Source organism: Hypanus sabinus, chromosome 5, assembly GCF_030144855.1.
Source record: "Hypanus sabinus isolate sHypSab1 chromosome 5, sHypSab1.hap1, whole genome shotgun sequence".
NCBI lineage: Eukaryota > Metazoa > Chordata > Chondrichthyes > Myliobatiformes > Dasyatidae > Hypanus > Hypanus sabinus.
In genome coordinates this window covers 71,654,047-71,679,249 of record NC_082710.1, presented here as the reverse complement: position 1 = coordinate 71,679,249, position 25,203 = coordinate 71,654,047, and positions in this window count along the sequence as shown.

The window sequence follows — 25,203 nt, the reverse complement described above, 5'->3', positions numbered from 1 at the left end:
CTGTGGAGTGCAGGAGAGGGGGTTCAATTTGCATCTGGGGAGTGCAGGAGAAACGGGTGAAAATCCAGCTGGGGAGTGCAGGAGAAGGAGGTGAAATTCCAGCTGGGAAGTGCATGAAAAGGGGGTGAAATTCCAGCTGTGGTTTGCAGGAGAAGGGGCTGAAATTCTAGCTGGGGTGTGCAGGAGAAGGGGGTGAAATTCTAGCTGGGGAGTGCAGGAGAAGGGGCTGAAATTCCATCTGTGCAGTGCAGGAGAATGGGGTGAATTTCCAGCTGGGTAGTGCAGGAGAAGGGGGTGAATTCCCATCTGGCGAGTACAGGAAAATTGGGTGAAATTCCATCTGCGGAGTGCAGGAGAACGGGGTGAATTTCTATCAGGGGAGTCCAGGAGAAGGGTGTGAAATTCCATCTGGGGAGTGCAGGAGAAGGGTGTGAAATTCCGGCTGTGGAGTCCAGGAGAAGTGGGTGAAATTCCATCTGTGGAGTCCAGGAGAAGGGTGTGAAATTCCGGCTGTGGAGTGCAGGAGGAGGGGGTGAAATTCCAGCTGGGGAGTTCAGGAGAAGGGTGTGAAATTCCGGCTGTGGAGTCCAGGAGAATTGGGTGAAATTCCATCTGTGGAGTCCAGGAGAAGGGTGTGAAATTCCGGCTGTGGAGTGCAGGAGGAGGGGGTGAAATTGCATCTGAAGAGTACAGGAGAAAGGGGTGAACTTCTGGCTGTGGAGAGCAGGAGAAGGGGGTGAAATTCCAGCTGGGGAGTGCTGCAGATGGGGGTGAAATTCCAGTTGGAAGTGCAGGAGAAGGGGGTGAAATTCCATCTGGGGAGTGCAGGAAAATTGGGTGAAATACCAGCTGTGGAATGCAGGAGACGGAGGTGAAATTCCTGCTGGGAAGTACATGAAAAGGGGGTGAAATTCCAGCTGTGGAGTCAGGAGAAGGGGGAGAAATTCCAGCTGGGGAATGCAGGAGAAGGGGGTGAAATTCCAGCTGTGGAGTGCAGGAGAAGGGTTTGAAATTCCAGCTGTGGAGTCAGGAGAAGGGGGAGAAATTCCAGCTGGTGAGTGCAGGAGAAAGGGGTGAAATTGCATCTGGCGAGTGCAGGAGAAGGGGGAGAAATTTCAGCTGGGGAGTGCAGGAGAAGGGGCTGAAATTCCATCTGGAGAGTGCAGTAAAATTGGGTGAAATTCCAGCTGTGGGGTGCAGGAGAAGTGGGTGAAATTCCAGCTGGGGAATGCAGGAAAAGGAGGTGAAATTCCATCTGGGGAGTGTAGGAGAATGGATTGAAATTCCTTCTGGGGAGTTCAGGAGAAGGGGGTGAAATTCCTGCTGTGGAGAGCAGGAGAAGTGGGTGAATTTCCATCTGGGGAGTTCAGGAGAAGGGGGTGAAATTCCGGCTGTGGAGTGCAGGAGAAGCGGGTGAAATTCTGGCTGTGATGTACAGGAGGAGGGGGTGAAATTCCGGCTGTGGAGTGCAGGAGAAGCGGGTGAAATTCCGGCTGTGGAAAGCAGGAGAAGGGGGTGAAATTCTGGCTGTGGAGTGCAGGAGAAGCGGGTGAAATTCCGGCTGTGGAGAGCAGGAGAAGGGGGAGAAATTCCAGCTGGAAAGTACAGGAAAAGAGGGTGAAATTCCAGCTGTGGATTGCAGGAGAAGGGGGAGAAATTCCAGCTGGGGAATGCAGGAGAGGGGGCTGAAATTCCATCTTGGACTGCAGGAAATGTGGGTGACATTCCGGCTGTGGAGTGCAGGAGAGGGGGTTCAATTTGCATCTGGGGAGTGCAGGAGAAAGGGGTGAAAATCCAGCTGGGGAGTGCAGGAGAAGGAGGTGAAATTCCAGCTGGGAAGTGCATGAAAAGGGGGTGAAATTCCAGCTGTGGTTTGCAGGAGAAGGGGCTGAAATTCTAGCTGGGGTGTGCAGGAGAAGGGGGTGAAATTCTAGCTGGGGAGTGCAGGAGAAGGGGCTGAAATTCCATCTGTGCAGTGCAGGAGAATGGGGTGAATTTCCAGCTGGGTAGTGCAGGAGAAGGGGGTGAATTCCCATCTGGCGACTACAGGAAAATTGGGTGAAATTCCATCTGCGGAGTGCAGGAGAACGGGGTGAATTTCTATCAGGGGAGTCCAGGAGAAGGGTGTGAAATTCCATCTGGGGAGTGCAGGAGAAGGGTGTGAAATTCCGGCTGTGGAGTCCAGGAGAAGTGGGTGAATTTCCATCTGGGGAGTTCAGGAGAAGGGGGTGAAATTCCTGCTGTGGAGAGCAGGAGAAGTGGGTGAATTTCCATCTGGGGAGTTCAGGAGAAGGGGGTGAAATTCCGGCTGTGGAGTGCAGGAGAAGCGGGTGAAATTCTGGCTGTGATGTACAGGAGGAGGGGGTGAAATTCCGGCTGTGGAGTGCAGGAGAAGCGGGTGAAATTCCGGCTGTGGAGAGCAGGAGAAGGGGGTGAAATTCTGGCTGTGGAGTGCAGGAGAAGCGGGTGAAATTCCGGCTGTGGAGAGCAGGAGAAGGGGGAGAAATTCCAGCTGGAAAGTACAGGAAAAGAGGGTGAAATTCCAGCTGTGGATTGCAGGAGAAGGGGGAGAAATTCCAGCTGGGGAATGCAGGAGAGGGGGCTGAAATTCCATCTTGGACTGCAGGAAATGTGGGTGACATTCCGGCTGTGGAGTGCAGGAGAGGGGGTTCAATTTGCATCTGGGGAGTGCAGGAGAAACGGGTGAAAATCCAGCTGGGGAGTGCAGGAGAAGGAGGTGAAATTCCAGCTGGGAAGTGCATGAAAAGGGGGTGAAATTCCAGCTGTGGTTTGCAGGAGAAGGGGCTGAAATTCTAGCTGGGGTGTGCAGGAGAAGGGGGTGAAATTCTAGCTGGGGAGTGCAGGAGAAGGGGCTGAAATTCCATCTGTGCAGTGCAGGAGAATGGGGTGAATTTCCAGCTGGGTAGTGCAGGAGAAGGGGGTGAATTCCCATCTGGCGAGTACAGGAAAATTGGGTGAAATTCCATCTGCGGAGTGCAGGAGAACGGGGTGAATTTCTATCAGGGGAGTCCAGGAGAAGGGTGTGAAATTCCATCTGGGGAGTGCAGGAGAAGGGTGTGAAATTCCGGCTGTGGAGTCCAGGAGAAGTGGGTGAAATTCCATCTGTGGAGTCCAGGAGAAGGGTGTGAAATTCCGGCTGTGGAGTGCAGGAGGAGGGGGTGAAATTCCAGCTGGGGAGTTCAGGAGAAGGGTGTGAAATTCCGGCTGTGGAGTCCAGGAGAATTGGGTGAAATTCCATCTGTGGAGTCCAGGAGAAGGGTGTGAAATTCCGGCTGTGGAGTGCAGGAGGAGGGGGTGAAATTGCATCTGAAGAGTACAGGAGAAAGGGGTGAACTTCTGGCTGTGGAGAGCAGGAGAAGGGGGTGAAATTCCAGCTGGGGAGTGCTGCAGATGGGGGTGAAATTCCAGTTGGAAGTGCAGGAGAAGGGGGTGAAATTCCATCTGGGGAGTGCAGGAAAATTGGGTGAAATACCAGCTGTGGAATGCAGGAGACGGAGGTGAAATTCCTGCTGGGAAGTACATGAAAAGGGGGTGAAATTCCAGCTGTGGAGTGCAGGAGAAGGGTTTGAAATTCCAGCTGTGGAGTCAGGAGAAGGGGGAGAAATTCCAGCTGGTGAGTGCAGGAGAAAGGGGTGAAATTGCATCTGGCGAGTGCAGGAGAAGGGGGAGAAATTTCAGCTGGGGAGTGCAGGAGAAGGGGCTGAAATTCCATCTGGAGAGTGCAGTAAAATTGGGTGAAATTCCAGCTGTGGGGTGCAGGAGAAGTGGGTGAAATTCCAGCTGGGGAATGCAGGAAAAGGAGGTGAAATTCCATCTGGGGAGTGTAGGAGAATGGATTGAAATTCCTTCTGGGGAGTTCAGGAGAAGGGGGTGAAATTCCTGCTGTGGAGAGCAGGAGAAGTGGGTGAATTTCCATCTGGGGAGTTCAGGAGAAGGGGGAGAAATTCCAGCTGGGAAGTACAGGAAAAGGGGGTGAAATTCCAGCTGGGGAGTGCAGCAGATGGGGGTGAAATTCCAGCTGGGAGTCCAGGAGAAGGGTGTGAAATTCCGGCTGTGGTGTACAGGAGAAAGGGGTGAAATTCCTGCTGTGGAGTGCAGGAGAAGGGGGAGAAATTCCAGCTGGGGAGTGCAGGAAAATTGGGTGAAATTCCGCCTGTGGAGTGCAGGAGAAGAGGGTGAATTTCTGACTGTGCAGTGCAGGAGAAGCGGGTGAAATTCTGGCTGTGATGTACAGGAGGAGGGGGTGAAATTCCGGCTGTGGAGTGCAGGAGAAGCGGGTGAAATTCCGGCTGTGGAGAGCAGGAGAAGGGGGAGAAATTCCATCTGGGGAGTGCAGGAAAATTGGGTGAAATACCAGCTGTGGAATGCAGGAGACGGAGGTGAAATTCCTGCTGGGAAGTACATGAAAAGGGGGTGAAATTCCAGCTGTGGAGTCAGGAGAAGGGGGAGAAATTCCAGCTGGGGAATGCAGGAGAAGGGGGTGAAATTCCAGCTGGTGAGTGCAGGAGAAGGGTTTGAAATTCCAGCTGTGGAGTCAGGAGAAGGGGGAGAAATTCCAGCTGGTGAGTGCAGGAGAAAGGGGTGAAATTGCATCTGGCGAGTGCAGGAGAAGGGGGAGAAATTTCAGCTGGGGAGTGCAGGAGAAGGGGCTGAAATTCCATCTGGAGAGTGCAGTAAAATTGGGTGAAATTCCAGCTGTGGGGTGCAGGAGAAGTGGGTGAAATTCCAGCTGGGGAATGCAGGAAAAGGAGGTGAAATTCCATCTGGGGAGTGTAGGAGAATGGATTGAAATTCCTTCTGGGGAGTTCAGGAGAAGGGGGTGAAATTCCTGCTGTGGAGAGCAGGAGAAGTGGGTGAATTTCCATCTGGGGAGTTCAGGAGAAGGGGGAGAAATTCCAGCTGGGAAGTACAGGAAAAGGGGGTGAAATTCCAGCTGGGGAGTGCAGCAGATGGGGGTGAAATTCCAGCTGGGAGTCCAGGAGAAGGGTGTGAAATTCCGGCTGTGGTGTACAGGAGAAAGGGGTGAAATTCCTGCTGTGGAGTGCAGGAGAAGGGGGAGAAATTCCAGCTGGGGAGTGCAGGAAAATTGGGTGAAATTCCGCCTGTGGAGTGCAGGAGAAGAGGGTGAATTTCTGACTGTGCAGTGCAGGAGAAGCGGGTGAAATTCTGGCTGTGATGTACAGGAGGAGGGGGTGAAATTCCGGCTGTGGAGTGCAGGAGAAGCGGGTGAAATTCCGGCTGTGGAGAGCAGGAGAAGGGGGAGAAATTCCAGCTGGAAAGTACAGGAAAAGAGGGTGAAATTCCAGCTGTGGATTGCAGGAGAAGGGGGAGAAATTCCAGCTGGGGAATGCAGGAGAGGGGGCTGAAATTCCATCTTGGACTGCAGGAAATGTGGGTGACATTCCGGCTGTGGAGTGCAGGAGAGGGGGTTCAATTTGCATCTGGGGAGTGCAGGAGAAGGGGGTGAAAATCCAGCTGGGGAGTGCAGGAGAAGGAGGTGAAATTCCAGCTGGGAAGTGCATGAAAAGGGGGTGAAATTCCAGCTGTGGTTTGCAGGAGAAGGGGCTGAAATTCTAGCTGGGGTGTGCAGGAGAAGGGGCTGAAATTCCATCTGTGCAGTGCAGGAGAATGGGGTGAATTTCCAGCTGGGTAGTGCAGGAGAAGGGGGTGAATTCCCAACTGGGGAGTACAGGAAAATTGGGTGAAATTCCATCTGCGGAGTGCAGGAGAACGGGGTGAATTTCTATCAGGGGAGTGCAGGAGAAGGGGGTGAAATTCCATCCGGCGACTACAGGAGAAGTGGATGGAATTCCTGCTGTGGAGTGCAGGAGAAGAGGGAGAAATTCCATCTGTGGAGTGCAGGAGAAAGGGGTGAAATTCCAGCTGGGGAGTCCAGGAGAATGGGGTGAAATTCCGGCTGTGGAGTGCAGGAGAAGGGGGAGAAATTCCAGCTGGGAAGTACAAGAAAAGGGGGTGAAATTCCAGCTGTGGAGTGCAGGAGAAGGGGGAGAAATTCCAGCTGGGGAGTGCAGGAAAATTGGGTGAAATTCCGCCTGTGGAGTGCAGGAGATGTGGGTGAAATTCTGGCTGTGGAGAGCAGGAGAAGAGGGTGAATTTCTGACTGTGGAGTGCAGTAGAAGGGGGTGAAAATCCAGCTGGGGAGTGCAGGAGAAGGGAGTGAAATTCCAGCTGTGGAGTGCAGTAGAAGGGGGTGAAAATCCAGCTGGGGAGTGCAGGAGAAGGGAGTGAAATTCCAGCTGTGGAGTTCAGGAGAAGGGGGTGAAATTCTAGCTGGGGTGTGCAGGAGAAGGGGCTGAAATTCCATCTGTGCAGTGCAGGAGAATGGGGTGAATTTCCAGCTGGGTAGTGCAGGAGAAGGGGGTGAATTCCCAACTGGGGAGTACAGGAAAATTGGGTGAAATTCCATCTGCGGAGTGCAGGAGAACAGGGTGAATTTCTATCAGGGGAGTGCAGGAGAAGGGGGTGAAATTCCATCCGGCGACTACAGGAGAAGTGGATGGAATTCCTGCTGTGGAGTGCAGGAGTAGAGGGAGAAATTCCATCTGTGGAGTGCAGGAGAAAGGGGTGAAATTCCAGCTGGGGAGTCCAGGAGAATGGGGTGAAATTCCGCCTGTGGAGTGCAGGAGAAGTGGGTGAAATTGCATCTGAAGAGTACAGGAGAAAGGGGTGAAATTCCGGCTGTGGAGTACAGGAGAAGGGGGAGAAATTCCAGCTGGGAAGTACAAGAAAAGGGGGTGAAATTCCAGCTGTGGAGTGCAGGAGAAGGGGGAGAAATTCCAGCTGGGGAGTGCAGGAAAATTGGGTGAAATTCCGCCTGTGGAGTGCAGGAGATGTGGGTGAAATTCCAGCTGGGGAGTGCAGGAGAAGAGGGTGAATTTCTGACTGTGGAGTGCAGTAGAAGGGGGTGAAAATCCAGCTGGGGAGTGCAGGAGAAGGGAGTGAAATTCCAGCTGTGGAGTTCAGCAGAAGGGGGTGAAATTCCAGCTGGAGAATGCAGCAAAAGGGGTTGAAACTCCAGCTGGGGAGTGCAGCAGAAGGGGGTGATATTCCAGCTGGGGAGTGCAGGAGAAGGGGATGAATTTCCATCTGCGAAGTGCAGGAGAAGGGAGTGAAATTCCAGCTGGGGAGTGCAGGAGAAGGGAGTGAAATTCCAGCTGTGTAGTGCAGGAGAAGTGGGTGAAATTCCGGCTGGGGAGTTCAGGAGAAGGGGAAGAAATTCCAGCTGTGGAGTGCAGGAGACGGAGGTGAAATTCCAGCTGGGAAGTGCATGAAAAGGGGGTGAAATTCCAGCTGTGGAGTCAGGAGAAGGGGCTGAAATTCCATCTGGGGAATGCAGGAAAATTGAGTGAAATTCCAGCTGTGGAGTGCAGGAGAAGCGGGTGAAATTCTGGCTGTGATGTACAGGAGGAGGGGGTGAAATTCCGGCTGTGGAGTGCAGGAGAAGCGGGTGAAATTCCGGCTGTGGAGAGCAGGAGAAGGGGGAGAAATTCCAGCTGGAAAGTACAGGAAAAGAGGGTGAAATTCCAGCTGTGGATTGCAGGAGAAGGGGGAGAAATTCCAGCTGGGGAATGCAGGAGAGGGGGCTGAAATTCCATCTTGGACTGCAGGAAATGTGGGTGACATTCCGGCTGTGGAGTGCAGGAGAGGGGGTTCAATTTGCATCTGGGGAGTGCAGGAGAAGGGGGTGAAAATCCAGCTGGGGAGTGCAGGAGAAGGAGGTGAAATTCCAGCTGGGAAGTGCATGAAAAGGGGGTGAAATTCCAGCTGTGGTTTGCAGGAGAAGGGGCTGAAATTCTAGCTGGGGTGTGCAGGAGAAGGGGCTGAAATTCCATCTGTGCAGTGCAGGAGAATGGGGTGAATTTCCAGCTGGGTAGTGCAGGAGAAGGGGGTGAATTCCCAACTGGGGAGTACAGGAAAATTGGGTGAAATTCCATCTGCGGAGTGCAGGAGAACGGGGTGAATTTCTATCAGGGGAGTGCAGGAGAAGGGGGTGAAATTCCATCCGGCGACTACAGGAGAAGTGGATGGAATTCCTGCTGTGGAGTGCAGGAGAAAGGGGTGAAATTCCAGCCGGCGACTACAGGAGAAGTGGATGGAATTCCTGCTGTGGAGTGCAGGAGAAAGGGGTGAAATTCCAGCTGGGGAGTCCAGGAGAAGGGGGAGAAATTCCAGCTGGGAAGTACAAGAAAAGGGGGTGAAATTCCAGCTGTGGAGTGCAGGAGAAGGGGGAGAAATTCCAGCTGGGGAGTGTAGGAAAATTGGGTGAAATTCCGCCTGTGGAGTGCAGGAGATGTGGGTGAAATTCCAGCTGGGGAGTGCAGGAGAAGAGGGTGAATTTCTGACTGTGGAGTGCAGTAGAAGGGGGTGAAAATCCAGCTGGGGAGTTCAGGAGAAGGGGGTGAAATTCCAGCTGGAGAATGCAGCAAAAGGGGTTGAAACTCCAGCTGGGGAGTGCAGCAGAAGGGGGTGATATTCCAGCTGGGGAGTGCAGGAGAAGGGGATGAATTTCCATCTGCGAAGTGCAGGAGAAGGGAGTGAAATTCCAGCTGGGGAGTGCAGGAGAAGGGAGTGAAATTCCAGCTGTGGAGTGCAGGAGAAGTGGGTGAAATTCCGGCTGGGGAGTTCAGGAGAAGGGGAAGAAATTCCAGCTGTGGAGTGCAGGAGACGGAGGTGAAATTCCAGCTGGGAAGTGCATGAAAAGGGGGTGAAATTCCAGCTGTGGAGTCAGGAGAAGGGGCTGAAATTCCATCTGGGGAATGCAGGAAAATTGAGTGAAATTCCAGCTGTGGAGTGCAGGAGAAGTGGGTGAAATTCCATCTGTGGAGTCCAGGAGAAGGGTGTGAAATTCCGGCTGTGGAGTGCAGGAGGAGGGGGTGAAATTGCATCTGAAGAGTACAGGAGAAAGGGGTGAACTTCCGGCTGTGGAGTGCTGCAGATGGGGGTGAAATTCCAGCTGGGGAGTGCTGCAGATGGGGGTGAAATTCCAGTTGGGAGTGCAGGAGAATGAGGTGAAATTCCAACTGGGAAGTACAGGAAAAGGGGGTGAAATTCCAGCTGTGGAGTGCAGGAGAAGTGGGTGAAATTCCATCTGTGGAGTCCAGGAGAAGGGTGTGAAATTCCGGCTGTGGAGTGCAGGAGGAGGGGGTGAAATTGCATCTGAAGAGTACAGGAGAAAGGGGTGAACTTCCGGCTGTGGAGTGCTGCAGATGGGGGTGAAATTCCAGCTGGGGAGTGCTGCAGATGGGGGTGAAATTCCAGTTGGGAGTGCAGGAGAATGAGGTGAAATTCCAACTGGGAAGTACAGGAAAAGGGGGTGAAATTCCAGCTGTGGAGTGCAGGAGAAGGGGGAGAAATTCCAGCTGGGGAGTGCAGGAGAAGGGGGAGAAATTCCAGCTGGGGAGTGCAGGAGAAGGGGGTGAAATACCAGCTGTGGAGTGCAGGAGACGGAGGTGAAATTCCTGCTGGGAAGTACATGAAAAGGGGGTGAAATTCCAGCTGTGGGGTGCAGGAGACAGAGGTGAAATTCCTGTTGGGAAGTACATGAAAAGGGGGTGAAATTCCAGCTGTGGAGTCAGGAGAAGGGGGAGAAATTCCAGCTGGGGAATGCAGGAGAAGGGGGTGAAATTCCAGCTGGTGAGTGCAGGAGAAGGATTTGAAATTCCAGCTGTGGAGTCAGGAGAAGGGGGAGAAATTCCAGCTGTGGAGTCAGGAGAAGGGGGAGAAATTCCAGCTTGTTAATGCAGGAGAAGGGGGAGAAATTCCAGCTGTGGAGTGCAGGAGACGGAGGTGAAATTCCTGCTGGGAAGTACATGAAAAGTGGGTGAAATTCCAGCTGTGGAGTCAGGAGAAGGGGAAGAAATTCCAGCTGTGGTGTGCAGGAGACGGAGGTGAAATTCCTGCTGGGAAGTACATGAAAAGGGGGTGAAATTCCAGCTGTGGAGTCAGGAGAAGGGGAAGAAATTCCAGCTGGGGAATGCAGGAGAATGGGCAGAAATTCCATCTGTGGAGTTCCAGAAAAGTGGATGACATTCCGGCTGTGGAGTGCAGGAGAAGGGGGTGAAATTCCAGCTGTGGAGTGCAGGAGAAGGAGGTGAAATTCCAGCTGTGGAGTGTAGGAGACGGAGGTGAAATTCCAGCTGGGAAGTGCATGAAAAGGGGGTGAAATTCCAGCTGTGGAGTCAGGAGAAGGGGCTGAAATTCCATCTGGGGAATGCAGGAAAATTGAGTGAAATTCCAGCTGTGGAGTCCAGGAGAATTGGGTGAAATTCCATCTGTGGAGTCCAGGAGAAGGGTGTGAAATTCCGGCTGTGGAGTGCAGGAGGAGGGGGTGAAATGGCATCTGAAGAGTACAGGAGAAAGGGGTGAACTTCCGGCTGTGGAGTGCTGCAGATGGGGGTGAAATTCCAGCTGGGGAGTGCTGCAGATGGGGGTGAAATTCCAGTTGGGAGTGCAGGAGAATGAGGTGAAATTCCAACTGGGAAGTACAGGAAAAGGGGGTGAAATTCCAGCTGTGGAGTGCAGGAGAAGGGGGAGAAATTCCAGCTGGGGAGTGCAGGAGAAGGGGGAGAAATTCCAGCTGGGGAGTGCAGGAGAAGGGGGTGAAATACCAGCTGTGGAGTGCAGGAGACGGAGGTGAAATTCCTGCTGGGAAGTACATGAAAAGGGGGTGAAATTCCAGCTGTGGGGTGCAGGAGACGGAGGTGAAATTCCTGTTGGGAAGTACATGAAAAGGGGGTGAAATTCCAGCTGTGGAGTCAGGAGAAGGGGGAGAAATTCCAGCTGGGGAATGCAGGAGAAGGGGGTGAAATTCCAGCTGGTGAGTGCAGGAGAAGGATTTGAAATTCCAGCTGTGGAGTCAGGAGAAGGGGGAGAAATTCCAGCTGTGGAGTCAGGAGAAGGGGGAGAAATTCCAGCTTGTTAATGCAGGAGAAGGGGGTGAAATTCCAGCTGTGGAGTGCAGGAGACGGAGGTGAAATTCCTGCTGGGAAGTACATGAAAAGTGGGTGAAATTCCAGCTGTGGAGTCAGGAGAAGGGGAAGAAATTCCAGCTGTGGTGTGCAGGAGACGGAGGTGAAATTCCTGCTGGGAAGTACATGAAAAGGGGGTGAAATTCCAGCTGTGGAGTCAGGAGAAGGGGAAGAAATTCCAGCTGGGGAATGCAGGAGAATGGGCAGAAATTCCATCTGTGGAGTTCCAGAAAAGTGGATGACATTCCGGCTGTGGAGTGCAGGAGAAGGGGGTGAAATTCCAGCTGTGGAGTGCAGGAGAAGGAGGTGAAATTCCAGCTGTGGAGTGTAGGAGACGGAGTTGAAATTCCAGCTGGGAAGTGCATGAAAAGGGGGTGAAATTCCAGCTGTGGAGTCAGGAGAAGGGGCTGAAATTCCATCTGGGGAATGCAGGAAAATTGAGTGAAATTCCAGCTGTGGGGTTCAGGAGAAGTGGGTGAAATTCCAGCTGGGGAGTCCAGGAGAAGGGTGTGAAATTCCGGCTGTGGAGTGCAGGAGGAGGGGGTGAAATTCCAGCTGGGGAGTGCTGCAGATGGGGGTGAAATTCCAGTTGGGAGTGCAGGAGAAGGGGGTGAAATTCCAGCTGTGGAGTGCAGGAGAAGGGGGAGAAATTCCAGCTGGGGAGTGCAGGAGACGGAGGTGAAATTCCTGCTGGGAAGTACATGAAAAGGGGGTGAAATTCCAGCTGTGGGGTGCAGGAGACGGAGGTGAAATTCCTCCTGGGAAGTACATGAAAAGGGGGTGAAATTCCAGCTGTGGGGTGCAGGAGACGGAGGTGAAATTCCTGCTGGGAAGTAGATGAAAAGGGGGTGAAATTCCAGCTGTGGAGTCAGGAGAAGGGGGAGAAATTCCAGCTGTGGTGCAGGAGAAGTGGGTGAAATTCCAGCTGGTGAGTGCAGGAGAAGGGTTTGAAATTCCAGCTGTGGAGTCAGGAGAAGGGGGAGAAATTCCAGCTGTGGAGTCAGGAGAAGGGGGAGAAATTCCAGCTTGTTAATGCAGGAGAAGGGGGTGAAATTCCGGCTGTGGAGTGCAGGAGGAGGGGGTGAAATTCCAGCTGGGGAGTGCTGCAGATGGGGGTGAAATTCCAGTTGGGAGTGCAGGAGAAGGGGGTGAAATTCCAGCTGTGGAGTGCAGGAGAAGTGGGAGAAATTCCAGCTGGGGAGTGCAGGAGACGGAGGTGAAATTCCTGCTGGGAAGTACATGAAAAGGGGGTGAAATTCCAGCTGTGGGGTGCAGGAGACGGAGGTGAAATTCCTGCTGGGAAGTACATGAAAAGGGGGTGAAATTCCAGCTGTGGGGTGCAGGAGACGGAGGTGAAATTCCTGCTGGGAAGTAGATGAAAATGGGGTGAAATTCCAGCTGTGGAGTCAGGAGAAGGGGGAGAAATTCCAGCTGTGGTGCAGGAGAAGGGGGTGAAATTCCAGCTGGTGAGTGCAGGAGAAGGGTTTGAAATTCCAGCTGTGGAGTCAGGAGAAGGGGGAGAAATTCCAGCTGTGGAGTCAGGAGAAGGGGGAGAAATTCCAGCTTGTTAATGCAGGAGAAGGGGGTGAAATTCCAGCTGGTGAGTGTAGGAGACGGAGGTGAAATTCCAGCTGGGAAGTGCATGAAAAGGGGGTGAAATTCCAGCTGTGGAGTCAGGAGAAGGGGGAGAAATTCCAGCTTGTTAATGCAGGAGAAGGGGGTGAAATTCCAGCTGGTGAGTGTAGGAGACGGAGGTGAAATTCCAGCTGGGAAGTGCATGAAAAGGGGGTGAAATGCCAGCTGTGGAGTCAGGAGAAGGGGCTGAAATTCCATCTGGGGAATGCAGGAAAATTGAGTGAAATTTCAGCTGTGCGGTGCAGGAGAAGGGGGTGAAATTCCAGCTGGGGAGTCCAGGAGAGGGGTGTGAAATTCCAGCTGGGGAGTCCAGGAGAGGGGTGTGAAATTCCGGCTGTGGAGAGCAGGAGAAGGGGGTGAAATTCCAGCTGGGGAGTGCTGCAGATGGGGGTGAAATTCCAGTTGGGAGTGCAGGAGAAGGGGGTGAAATTCCAGCTGTGGAGTGCAGGAGAACGAGGTGAAATTCCAACTGGGAAGTACAGGAAAAGGGGGTGAAATTCCAGCTGTGGAGTGCAGGAGAAGGGGGTGAAATTCCAGCTGGGGAGTGCAGGAGAAGGGGGTGAAATTCCATCTGGGGAGTGCAGGAAAATTGGGTGAAATACCAGCTGTGGAGTGCAGGAGACGGAGGTGAAATTCCTGCTGGGAAGTAAATGAAAAGGGGGTGAAATTCCAGCTGTGGAGTCAGGAGAAGGGGTGAAATTCCAGCTGTGGAGTGCAGGAGACGGAGGTGAAATTCCTGCTGGGAAGTACATGAAAAGGGGGTGAAATTCCAGCTGCGGATTCAGGAAAAGGGGGTGATATTCCCTCTGTGGAGTGCAGGAGTAGGGGGTAATATTCCATCTGGGGAGTACAGGAGAAGGGGTGAAATTCCAGCTGGGGAATGCAGGAAAAGTGTGTGAAATTCCAGCTGCGGAGTGCAGAAAAACGGGGTGCAATTCCAGCCAGGGAGTGCACACAAAGGGGGTGAAATTCCTTCACACTGGTGTTACATGTTTTCACGTTTCTGTCAGCAGCCTGATGAAAGAGGGGAGAACAGAAGAGTCCTGTATGAGTGGGGTCTTTTTCTTATGATTATGCTGGCTGCTTTGCAATGGCAGCAAGAAGTGTATATAAACACAAGGAAATCTGAGGACGCTGGAAAGTCAAACAACACACACAAAATGCTCGTGGAACACAGCAGGCCAGGCAACATCTATAGCGAAAAGTACTGTTGATGTTTCGGGCTGAGACCCTTCGTCAGGACTAACTGAAAGGAGAGATACTAAGAGATTTGAAAGTAGTGGGGAAATGCAAAATGATAGGAGAAGACTGGAGGGAGTGGGGTGAAGCTAAGAGCTGCAAAAATGATTGGCGAAAGTGATACAGAGCTGGAGAAGGGAAAGGATCATGGGACAACAGGACTCGGGAAAAAGAAAGGGGGAGGGGGAAGCACGAGAGGCAGATGGAGAACAGGCAGAGTGATGGGCAGAGAGAGAAAAAAAAATTAAATATGTCAGGGATGGCGGAAGAAGGGGAGGAGGGGCATTAGCGGAAATTAGATAAGTCAATGTTCATACCATCAGCTTGGAGGTTACCCAGCCAGTATATAAGGTGTTGTTCCTCCAACCTGAGTTTGGATTCATTTTGACAGTAGAGGAGGCCATGGATAGACATATCAGAATGGGAATGGGACGTGGAATTAAAATATGTGTCCACTGGGAGATCCTGCTTTCTCTGGCGGACCGAGCATAGTTGTTCAGCGAAACGGTCTCCCAGTCTGCGTCAGGTCTCGCCAATATATAAAAGACCACACCGGGAGCACCGGACACAGTATACCACACCAGCCGACTCACAGGTGAAATGTTGCCTCACCTGGAAGGACTGTCTGGGGCCCTGAATGGTGGTGAGGGAGGAAGTGTAAGGGCAGGTGTAGCACTTGTTCCACTTACAAGGATAAGTGCCAGGAGGGAGATCAGTGGGAAGGGATGGGGGGGACAAGTAGACAAGGGAGTCGCGTAGGGAGCGATCCCTGCAGAAAGCAGAAAGAGGGGGCGGGGAGGGAAAGATGTGCTGGGTTGTGGGATCCCGTTGGAGGTGGCGGAAGTTATGGAGAATTATACATTGGACCTGGAGGCTGGTTGGGTGGTCGGTGAGGACAAGGGGAACACTATTCCGAGTGGGCTGGCAGGCAGATGGGGTGAGGGCAGATGTGCGGAAATGGGAGAGATGTGTTTGAGAGCAGTGTTGATGGTGGAAGAAGGGAAGCCCTTTGTTTAAAAAAGGAAGACATCTCCTTCGTCCTGGAATGAAAAGCTTCATCCTGAGAGCAGATGCAGCAGAGACGGAGGAATTGTGAGAAGGGGATAGCCTTTTTGCAAAAGACAGGGTGGGAAGAGGAATAGTCCAGGTAGCTGTGAGAGTCAGTAGGCTTATAGTAGATATCAGTAGATAAGCCATCTCCAGAGATGGAGACAGAAAGATCAAGAAAAGGGAGGGAGGTGTCAGAAATGGACCAGGTAAATTTGAGGGCAGGGTGAAAGTTGGAGACAAAGTCAATGAAGTCAACGAGCTCAGCATACTTGCAGGAGGCAGCGCCAATGCAGTCGTAAATGTAGCAAAGGAAAAGAGGGGGACGGAAGCGAAGGAAAAGAGGGGGACGGAAGCGTATACAGATTCCATTGATGGGAGATGTGTCTCTATGACGTGCACAACTCTCTGCAAGTCCCTACGGTCACATGCAGAACAGTTTCAATACCAAGACACGACAAATCCAGATAGAATGCTTTCTATGGTGCATGGATGAAAATTGTTGTGTCAACCAGGACATGCCAAACTTCTTTAGCCTCCCGAAGAAGTAGAGGTGTTGGTGAGCTTTCTTGGCTGTGTCATCTACATGGTTTGACCTGGACAGGGTGATTAATGTTCACTCCTTTGTACTTGAAGCTCTCAATCCTTCATATATCAATACAGTTGCTATAGACTTCCTGAAGTCAATAATATATACAGCTGAGGCTGAGGGAAAGGTTGTTGTTATGTTCCCATGTCATTAAGCTATTATCAACTTCCTGTACTCTAACTCATCACAATTTGAGATGCAGCCCACTATAGTGCTATCATCTGCAAACTATGTAAATAGAATTGCAGCAGGATCAGGCCGCACAGTCATAACTGTACAAAGAGTAGAATAGTGGGTTGAGGATGCAATCTTGTGGAGCTCCGGTGTTTAGAATAATCATGGTGGAGTTGTAGCTACCTATCCTTACCAATCACAGTGTGTTGGTCAGGAAGTTGAAGATCCTCTTGCAGAGAGTGACTCCCAGAATCTAGTGTTTGGTAGTGAGTTTGCTTAGAATTACAGTATTGAAAGTAGAACTGGAGTCAATTTGCAATATTCTAATGCAGGTCCTTTACTGTCCAGATGCTACAGAGATAACTGCCCACTGTAAACCTGTTTCAGCAGTGGGTCTGGAAGGTTGGATTTATTGTGTGTCCTGTCCAGTCTTTGGAAGCACTTGATGATGGTGCATGATAGAACTTGCAGGTGGTAGTTGTTAGGACATGTTATCTTGTTTTTCTCAGATGCCAGGGTCATAGTTGTCTTCCAAAAGCAGGTGGGAACCACAGGTTGAATCAGGAAAAGATTAAAAACTACTTCAAATACCTCTACCAGATGACCTACACAAGAGTTAAGAACACAGGCAGGGGCACCATCAGAGCTAGGCACTTTCCATAACTTCGTTCTCCAGAGGACCAATCTTACATCCTTTATGGTGACTGTGGGTAAAGGGGAACTGGAGGCTGTTAGAGGGATGATGACATTCCAACCTCTTTCTGTTACTGTTAGATTAATTTCACAGTAATCCTTCAAATATTTCACAATGGTTTTCAGGGATATTTCAGATTTAGTTAACAGAGGTTCTTGGGAGCCTCCCTTTCTTTCCCAGTACAATATGCTCCAAGATGCAACTATACCGAGGGATAAATGACAATCAGGAACAATTGTTTCCACCCTTGATCTCCAAGTCTGGCTGGTAATTTGGTTTAATTCCCACTTCTCTTTACTCAGTTCTACAATTCCGCCTCTGAGCCCTTGACCTACTAATGTTATGGAACTCCTGCCAGAGGTATTCTCTGATTGTTTCAGTTCTTCTTCTGCTCCTGCCACTGTTTTACCAGCCTTCTCAACTCACACACCACTGTGATCACAATAGTCAATATCACTAATTAGGTCCACATGTAAAGTTATGTATATGTATCCATGGATGGACCTGAACATTCAGGACTAATTTCCACCTTCCTCCACATGGATAATTCCATTTAGATTTTCATTAGCTTTGTTTTCATATACTCTACATCAATGCATCTAATATGTTCTTGCTATTTGTAGACAAATTCTATTGCCTCTTGGAAAACCTCAGTCCAGTCTGCAGTGAAATGTGGAGCAGGATTAGGTCAAAGTGTGGTGGCCACATTGTTGTAGTTCCTTATCTGCTCCTCACCTTGATTGAGTCATTGGATTGTTCATTTGGCAGACCATGAACTACAATGACTAGGTTGGTAGGGATGTGTTCAACCCACTGCTCTACTCTCTCTACATCCATGACTGTGTGGCTGGACACGGCTCAAATGCCTTCTATAAATTTGCTGATGATACAACCATTGTTGTCAGAATTTCAGATGGTGCCATGAAAGCATACAGGGGTAAGATACATCAGCTAATTGAGTGGTGTCACTGCAACAACTTTGCACTCTATGTCAGTATGACCAAAGAATTGACTGTGGACTTCAGGAAGAGCAAGATGAGGGGACACACACCAGTCCTCATTGAAGGTTCAGAAGTGGAGAAGATGAACAATTTCAAGTTCCTGGATGTCAACATCTCTGAGGCTACAACCTAGACCCAACATATCGATACAGCTCCAAACAAGGCATGACAGTGGCTATATCTCATTAGGAGTTTGAGGGGATATAGTATTTCACCAAAAATACTCTCAAATTTCTACAGTTGTACTGTGGAGAGCATTCTAACTCGCTGCATTGCTGTATGGTATGGGTGGGGATGGAGGAGACTACTACACAGGATCAAAGTAAGCAGCAGAGTCATTTCCTTCATGGGTTCTAGCCTCCATAGTATCCAGGACATCTTCAGAGTGATGCCTCAAAAAGGCACCCCCCCCCCTCCCCCAACTATCACCCAGGTTATACCTTGTTCTAATTGTTACCATCAGGAAGGAGGTAAAGAAGCCTGAAGGCATGCACTCAATTAACATGAAAGTGGATTGGGAAAACCAGGTCAGTACTGGAACTCAAGGGAGAGAATTTGTAGAATGGCTGAGGGATGGCTTTTTAGAACAGCTTGTTATTGAGCCCACTAGGGGATAGATAGCCTGTGCTGGATTGGGTGTTGTGCAGTGATCTGGAGGTGACAAGAGAGCTAACGGTTAAGAAACCCTTAGGGAACAGTAATCACAATATGACAGAGTTCACATTGAAATTTGAGAGGGGGAAAATAAAATCCAATGTGTCAATATTTCAGTGAAATAAAGGAAATTCCAATGGCATGAGAGGGAAACTGGCCGCAGTGGACTGGAAGGGACATTTGCAGGAAGGACAGCAGAACAGCAATGGCTGGAGTTTCTGCGAATAATGAGGGAAGTGCAAGGCAGATATATTCCAAATAAGGAGAAATTTGGGAAGTTGTTGGAATTGATTGTTAGGGATGAGATTAGAGTACCTGGACACACATGACAAGATAGGCCAAAGCCAGCATGGAAGGAAAATCCTGCCTGGCAAACCTACTGCAATTCTTTGAGGAAATTACAGGCAGGGTAGACAAGGAAGATGCAGTAGACATGATGTACTTGGATTTTCAGAAGGCCTTTGACAAGGTGCTGCACATGAGGTTGCTTAGCAAGGTAAAAGCCCATGGAATTACAGGGAAGTTACTAGCATGGGTGAAACATTGGCTGGTTGGCAGAAAACAGAGAGTGGGAATAAAGGGATCCTATTCTGGCTGGCTGCCGGCTACCAGTGGAGTTCCACTGGGGTCAGTGTTGGGACTGCTGCTTTTTACGATGTATGTCAATGATCTGGACATGTGATTAATGGATTTGTGGCTAAATTTGCCGATGTTACAAAGATAGTTGGGGGAGTGGGTAGTGTTGAAGAAACAGAGAACCTGCAGAGAGACTTTAGGGGAATGGGCAAATAAGTGGCAAATGAAATGCAATGTTGGAAAGTGTACGGTCATGGACTTTGGAGGACAAAATAAACAGGCCAACTATTATTTAGCTGGGGAGAGAATTCAAAATAAAGAGATGCAAAGGGACTTGGGAGTCCTTGTGCAAGATATCCTAAAGGTTAACCTCCAGGTTGAGTTGGTGGTGAAGAAGGCGAATGCAATGTTGGCATTCATTTCTAGAGGTATAGAATATAAGAGCAGGGATGTGATGTTGAGGCTCTATAAGGCACTCGTGAGACCACACTTGGAGTATTGTGTGCAGTTTTGGGCTCCTTATTTTAAAAAGGATACACTAACATTGGAGAGGGGATTCACGAGAATCATTCCAGGAATGAAAGGGTTACTATATGAGGAATGCCTGGCAGCTCTTGGGCTGTATTCCCTGGAGTTCAGGAGAATGAGGAGGGATGTCATAGAAGCACTCAGGATGTTAAAAGGCCTGAACAGATTAGATATGGCAAAGTTATTTCCCCTGCTAGGGAATTCCAGGACAAAAGGGCACAACTTCAGGATTGAAGGATGTCCTTTTAGAACTGAGATATGGAGAAACTTTTAATCAGAGGGTGGTAAATCTGTGGAATTTGTTGCCACGAGCAGCTGTAGAGGCCGTCATTAGGTGTATTTAAAGCAGAGATAGATAGGTTCTTGATTAGCCAGGGCATCAAATGGTATGGGGTGAAAGTAGGGGAGTGGGGATGTCTAGAAGAATTGGATCAGCGCATGATTGAATGGTGGAGCAGGCTCAATGGGCCAAATGGCCTGATTCTGCTCCTATATCTTATGGTATTATTCAGGAACAGTTTTTTCTCCTCTACCATCTGATTTCTGAATGGACATTGAACCCTGGAACACAACCTCACTGTTTTTTTTATTTCTGTTTTTGCACTACTTATTTAATTTTAAATTATTTTATACTTGCTGTAATTCATGTTTGTTTCTATATTATGTATTGCATTGAACTGCTGCTGCTAAGACAAGAAATTTCGCAACACATGCTGATGATAATAAACCTGATTCTGATGTCACTTAAAACCATTTTTTGCCCCTCGTTCACCCCATATTTGCCCGTTATGATATCTCTTGGCTGATGTTGTGATGTAATGTGTCAGCCACTGGGGTCCATTTTACAGGGGTTTCATTATTCAGAATCAGGATTATTATCACTGATATACACTCAGTGGCTACTTTGTTAGGTACACCTGTATACCTACTTGTTAATGCAAGTATGTCATCAGCCAATCATGTAGCAGCAACTCAATACAAAAAAGCATTCAAACATGGTCAATAGGTTCAGTTATTGTCCAGACTAATCATTAGAATGGGAAAGAAATATGATCTAAGTGACTTTGACCATAGAATGATTGTTGGTGCTGGATGAGGTAGTCTCAGTATCACAAAAACTGCTGACCTCCTGGGATTTTCACGCATAACTGCAAACTCTAGAGACACGTTGTTACTGAGAGACATCCGAAGAGAATGGTCAGACAAGTTCAAGCTGACAGCAAGGCAACAGTATTTCAAATAACCATGCTTTACAACAGTGGTGTGCAGAAGAGCACTTCTGAATGCACAACCCCTCAAATCTGCAAGTGAATGAGGTGCAGCAACAGAAGACCATGAACATGTACTTAGTGGCCACTTGACTAGGTACAGCAGTTGTGTTGTGAAATGCTTCAAAGGCAAAATATTCAATGAGGAGTTATGATACATTGTAAAACCACATTCTGACATTCCTTGGTGAGTTATTTCTTCAGAACAGGCCCAGCGATCTCTTCTTCAACGACACCGAGCCAAATCCAATCTCACCTATTGCATGGGTAGGTGGGTTGCTTAGCAATATCCAAAGTCTCTGTGATTTTCCAACATGTCAGCATGCTGAGGAATACGTAACAATACCCAATATACAATGAGCTGTACATATATTACTAACCTGAGCACATGACTTGCCAGAGTGAGGTTTCCTAACATAACAAACAGGAGTTGCTCCCATATCCACATCCTCCACTGTTCATTATATTCCTAGGACTCTAGGAGCTTTCAATTGCAAAATATTTGTGCTAATCATGGATAAAAGCCAGCTTGTACATCTTGTTCTGTGACGTTCTCCCACAGGTCAATCTGTCATTCATCTCATTAATAACGCTCTCAGCAACCGACCGGAGTCGGACGCTATGTCTGTTTTTTGCCTCATATTTTGCCTGAGCAAATTTAATTGTGTATCTCTCTCTGCTACATCCAGGGTATTAAATTTGGCCACATCTGTGCATACCCTGATCCATTAGGTCTATATTATCTCTTTACCTCTCATTAACCCCTGTTCTGAATTCACTGTGACTAAATTGTTTACAGAGCAATTACCCAAGGAGTGGATAGGTGCTTGAGCTGTACCAATCAGAGTTGTAGCAGTCAGATTGAAAACAATCTGAACATGCTTCTATCCCAGACGGCCCTGGAGCTGCTAACTGACCCAGTATTCTCTAGCTCTCGTGGTAAGATGGTGCTAATGTTGCTCAGGGATTGTAAGGTGTTGGAGTTATAACAGCAGGTGATTTCAATACTGGTCCTGCATTTTTATGCAACACACACAAAAAGCTGGTGGAACACAGCAGGCCAGGCAGCATCTATAGGAAGAAGCACTGTCAACGTTTCGGGCCAAGACCATTCGTCAGGACTAACTGAAATAAAAGATAGTAAGAGATTTGAAAGTAGGAGGGGGAGGGGGAAATGCGAAATGATAGGAGAAGACCAGAGGGGGTGTGGTGAAGCTAAGAGTTGGAAAGGTGATTGGCAAAAGGAATACAGAGCTGGAGAAGGGAAAGAATCATGGGACAGGAGGCCTAGGGAGAAAGAACGGGGGAGGGGAGCACCAGAGGGAGATGGAGAATAGGCAAAGAGTGATGGGCGGAGAGGGAGGAAAAAAAAGGGGGGAAATAAATAAATCAGGGATGGGGTAAGAAAGGGAGGAGGGGCATTAACGGAAGTTAGAGAAGTCAATGTTCATGCCATCAGGTTGGAGGCTACCCAGCCGGTATATAAGATGTTGTTCCTCCAACCAGAGTGTGGCTTCATCTTGACAGTAGAGGAGGCCGTAGATAGACATATCAGAATGAGAATGAGATGTGGAATTAAAATGTGTGGCCACTGGGAGATCCTGCTTTCTCTGGCAGACAGAGCATAGGTGTTCAGCGAAATGTTCTCCCAGTCTGCATTAGGTCTCACCAATATATAAAAGGCCACACCAGGAGCACCGGATGCAATATACCACACCAGCCGACTCACAGGTGAAGTGTCGTCTCACGTGGAAGGACTGTCTGGGGCCCTGAATGGTGGTGAGGGAGGAAGTGTAAGGGCAGGTGTAGCACTTGTTCCGCTTTAAAGGATAAGTGCCAGGAGTGAGATTGGTGGGAAGGAATGGGGGGGACGAATGGACAAGGGAGTCACGTAGGGAACGATCCCTGAGAAAAGCAGAAAGGGGGGGGGGGGAGGGAAAGATGTGCTTGGTAGTGGGATCCCATTGGAGGTGACGGAAGTTACAGAGAATTATACGTTGGACCCGGAGGCTGGTGGGGTGGTAGGTGAGGACAAGGGGAACCCTATTCCGAGTGGAGTGGCAGGCAGATGGGGTGAGGGCAGATGTGCGGGAAATGGGAGAGATGCATTTGAGAGCAGAGTTGATAGTAGAGGAAGGGAAGCACCTTTCTTAAAAAAAAGACATCTCCGTCATCCTGGTATTTCTAAGTGTCTGCTCTCTAAGTGCCTTGATGATAAAGATCACAAGTTTTGCCTCAGCTAGTAACTGAAGTACATTTTGCAGTTGGTACAGAACACAACCACAGTATCTTTAATGGTGAATCTTTATAGCAGTGAACAAGGATGCCAGTGAAGCAGATCATTTTAGATGAGACAGGTGCATGGTCGTTAGTGCAGCACTGTTGTAGCATGCTGGGTCATAGTTCAGAGTTCAATTCCAGCATTCTCTGTAAGGAGTTTCTACGTCCTCCCCATGGAATGTATGGGTTTTCCCCGGGTGCTCTGGTTTCCTCCCACAGTCCAAAGACGTACCTAGTAGTAAGTTAATTGATCACTGTAAATTGTCGCGTGATTAGGCCAGGGTTAAATTGGAGGTTGCTGCATGGCATGGCTCGAAGGACCAGAAGGACTACTGTATCTCTAATTAAAACTAAATTTTATTCTAGACAGTCTTAGTATTGGACAGAGTCCAGAGGAAGCCCACAGGAATTATCCTGGGAATGAAAAGGTTCAAACAATGTGAGCGTTGGATGGCTCTGCCATACTCACTGGAGTTTAGAAGGATCAGGAGGATCTCATTGAAATCTATGGAATATTGAATAGCCCAGATACAGTGGACATAGAGAGGATGTTTCCAATAGTGGAGGTGTCCAGCAACAGGGAGCACAGCCTCAGAACACAATCGTCTCCAATTTGAATTTCCAGGACATTTCTCATCAAGCTGGAGCCTGCATGCGATGCTCCTTTGGTCAACATCTGGATATCTCGTGAAACTACCTTTTTCATTCTTTTATGTCTTTTACATTTATTTCTCATCTTGAATGTGGTTGAAGCCGTATTTTGCTGTTTGGAGATCATTTGGGTGCATCAGTGCTCTGCAGTCTCCGAGAGGAATCAGGAGGCAGAGGCAGAATGCAGAAACCTCATGGTGAGAAGGCTGCATGATGGCGTGCGAGCTGAGGTTTGACCCCATATTGCCAATTAAAGCCCCCATTGTTTGCTGATGAAATTGACAAGGGTAATTGCTCACTGTCCTATGTGTTTTCATGGTTCACAAAGACAGTACCAGCAAGTAGATTGCACCGTAGGTGTGAATGTCATGTGCTTCTGTGCACAAACCAATATGCTGTTTCTCTTGGCTTTCTCACACAGATTTCTTGGTGTGGTATCTGAAAGTGTAGATGCATAGGCTATGCATCAATGAGTGTAACTGGTAGTATTCCTGATGTTGAATACAGCATAGGTGTCTGGAAATGTTGAGAAGTCTGGAGCCAAACACGGAGAAGCAGTAAAGATTTAGTTGTGAACGATAACATTATAAATTCAATAATAAACTGCAAAATGATAAGCCACAAGGGGCCACAATACAGAGAGAACAGATACTTAACTTTAGAAGGCAACAAGGTAACTGAAAGCTAGCTGGAACAATTGGTTGAGACTGGCTAGTTCGCTGGGTGAACAAGGACCGTAGAAGAGAGCTGGGTTTAAAGTGGGCTGCAGGTGATGAATGGCTGGTGTCTCCTGTTAGCTAGGTAGAGACTGGGAGGTGCCTTCCTGTGCAGCCATGAAAGGATACCACCCCCCCCCCCCCAATTCCTACGGCTGGCACCCAATAGCCCAGGGTAATCCAGATGGGTCCAGTGGAACTCTTCAAAGAGCCATGGATCCAAGATAAAACTGGTTAGTGCCCAAGACCTCTCCTTTGGATCATACTCTTCCCAATTGACCAGGTACACACACTGTCCACAATGGTGTGAATCCACCAGCCAGTGAATTGAGAATACTGGGCCACCTTCCACCATAAATGGTTCCAGAGGTGGGCTGAGTAGACAGCCTGCTAGAGGCTGGACATGTGGAAGGTTGGTGTAACCTGAGGGACAGTAACTGGGTTGATGCAATGGGTAACTTAAAGGGACCAATGACGTGAGGAGAGAGCTTGTGGGAGGGGTGGATTTCAGGTGGACATGGTCCCCAGGCCAGAGTAGTCTGGCTGAGGCAGTTAGCCTGCCAGCAGTAGGCACAGTTGGCAAGTAGGATTGCATTTGATGCCCTCTTCCAAGCATTCTGGCATCAATGAAGCAAGGCCCTGGCACACGGGACCACCACTCTTTTCTCCTCCACATGGAACAATGGGGGTTGGTAGCGATGAAGCAATGGGACAGTTCAGCCCTCCTCCACACCTCAGTGAGTTTGTTCTCTGGCTAATAGTAGCAGAGTAGGCACTCCTTCCATGTGGAGGGGTTAGAGGTGGTGAAGCATCACAGAAATTTCTCCATTTGCTGACTGGCTACTTCTGATTGACCACTGGTCTGTGGATAATAGCCAGTGGACAAACTCACAAAGGTGCAGAGGGTGAGCAGAGGCTTGCTGGAAGCGAGAGACGAAGAGTGGGTCCCAGTCCGACACAGTCCTGAGGTAAACCGTGGAGGAGAACTAAGTGTTGGAGGACCAGGACTGCCATCTCAGTGGCTGATGGATGTTTGGGGAGGGCAATGAAGTGGTGACATTGGAGAATCAATGCATCACTGTCATGATCACCATGGCAAACTTGAGATGAAATCCTTTTCCATGTGGGACCAATAGCATCTG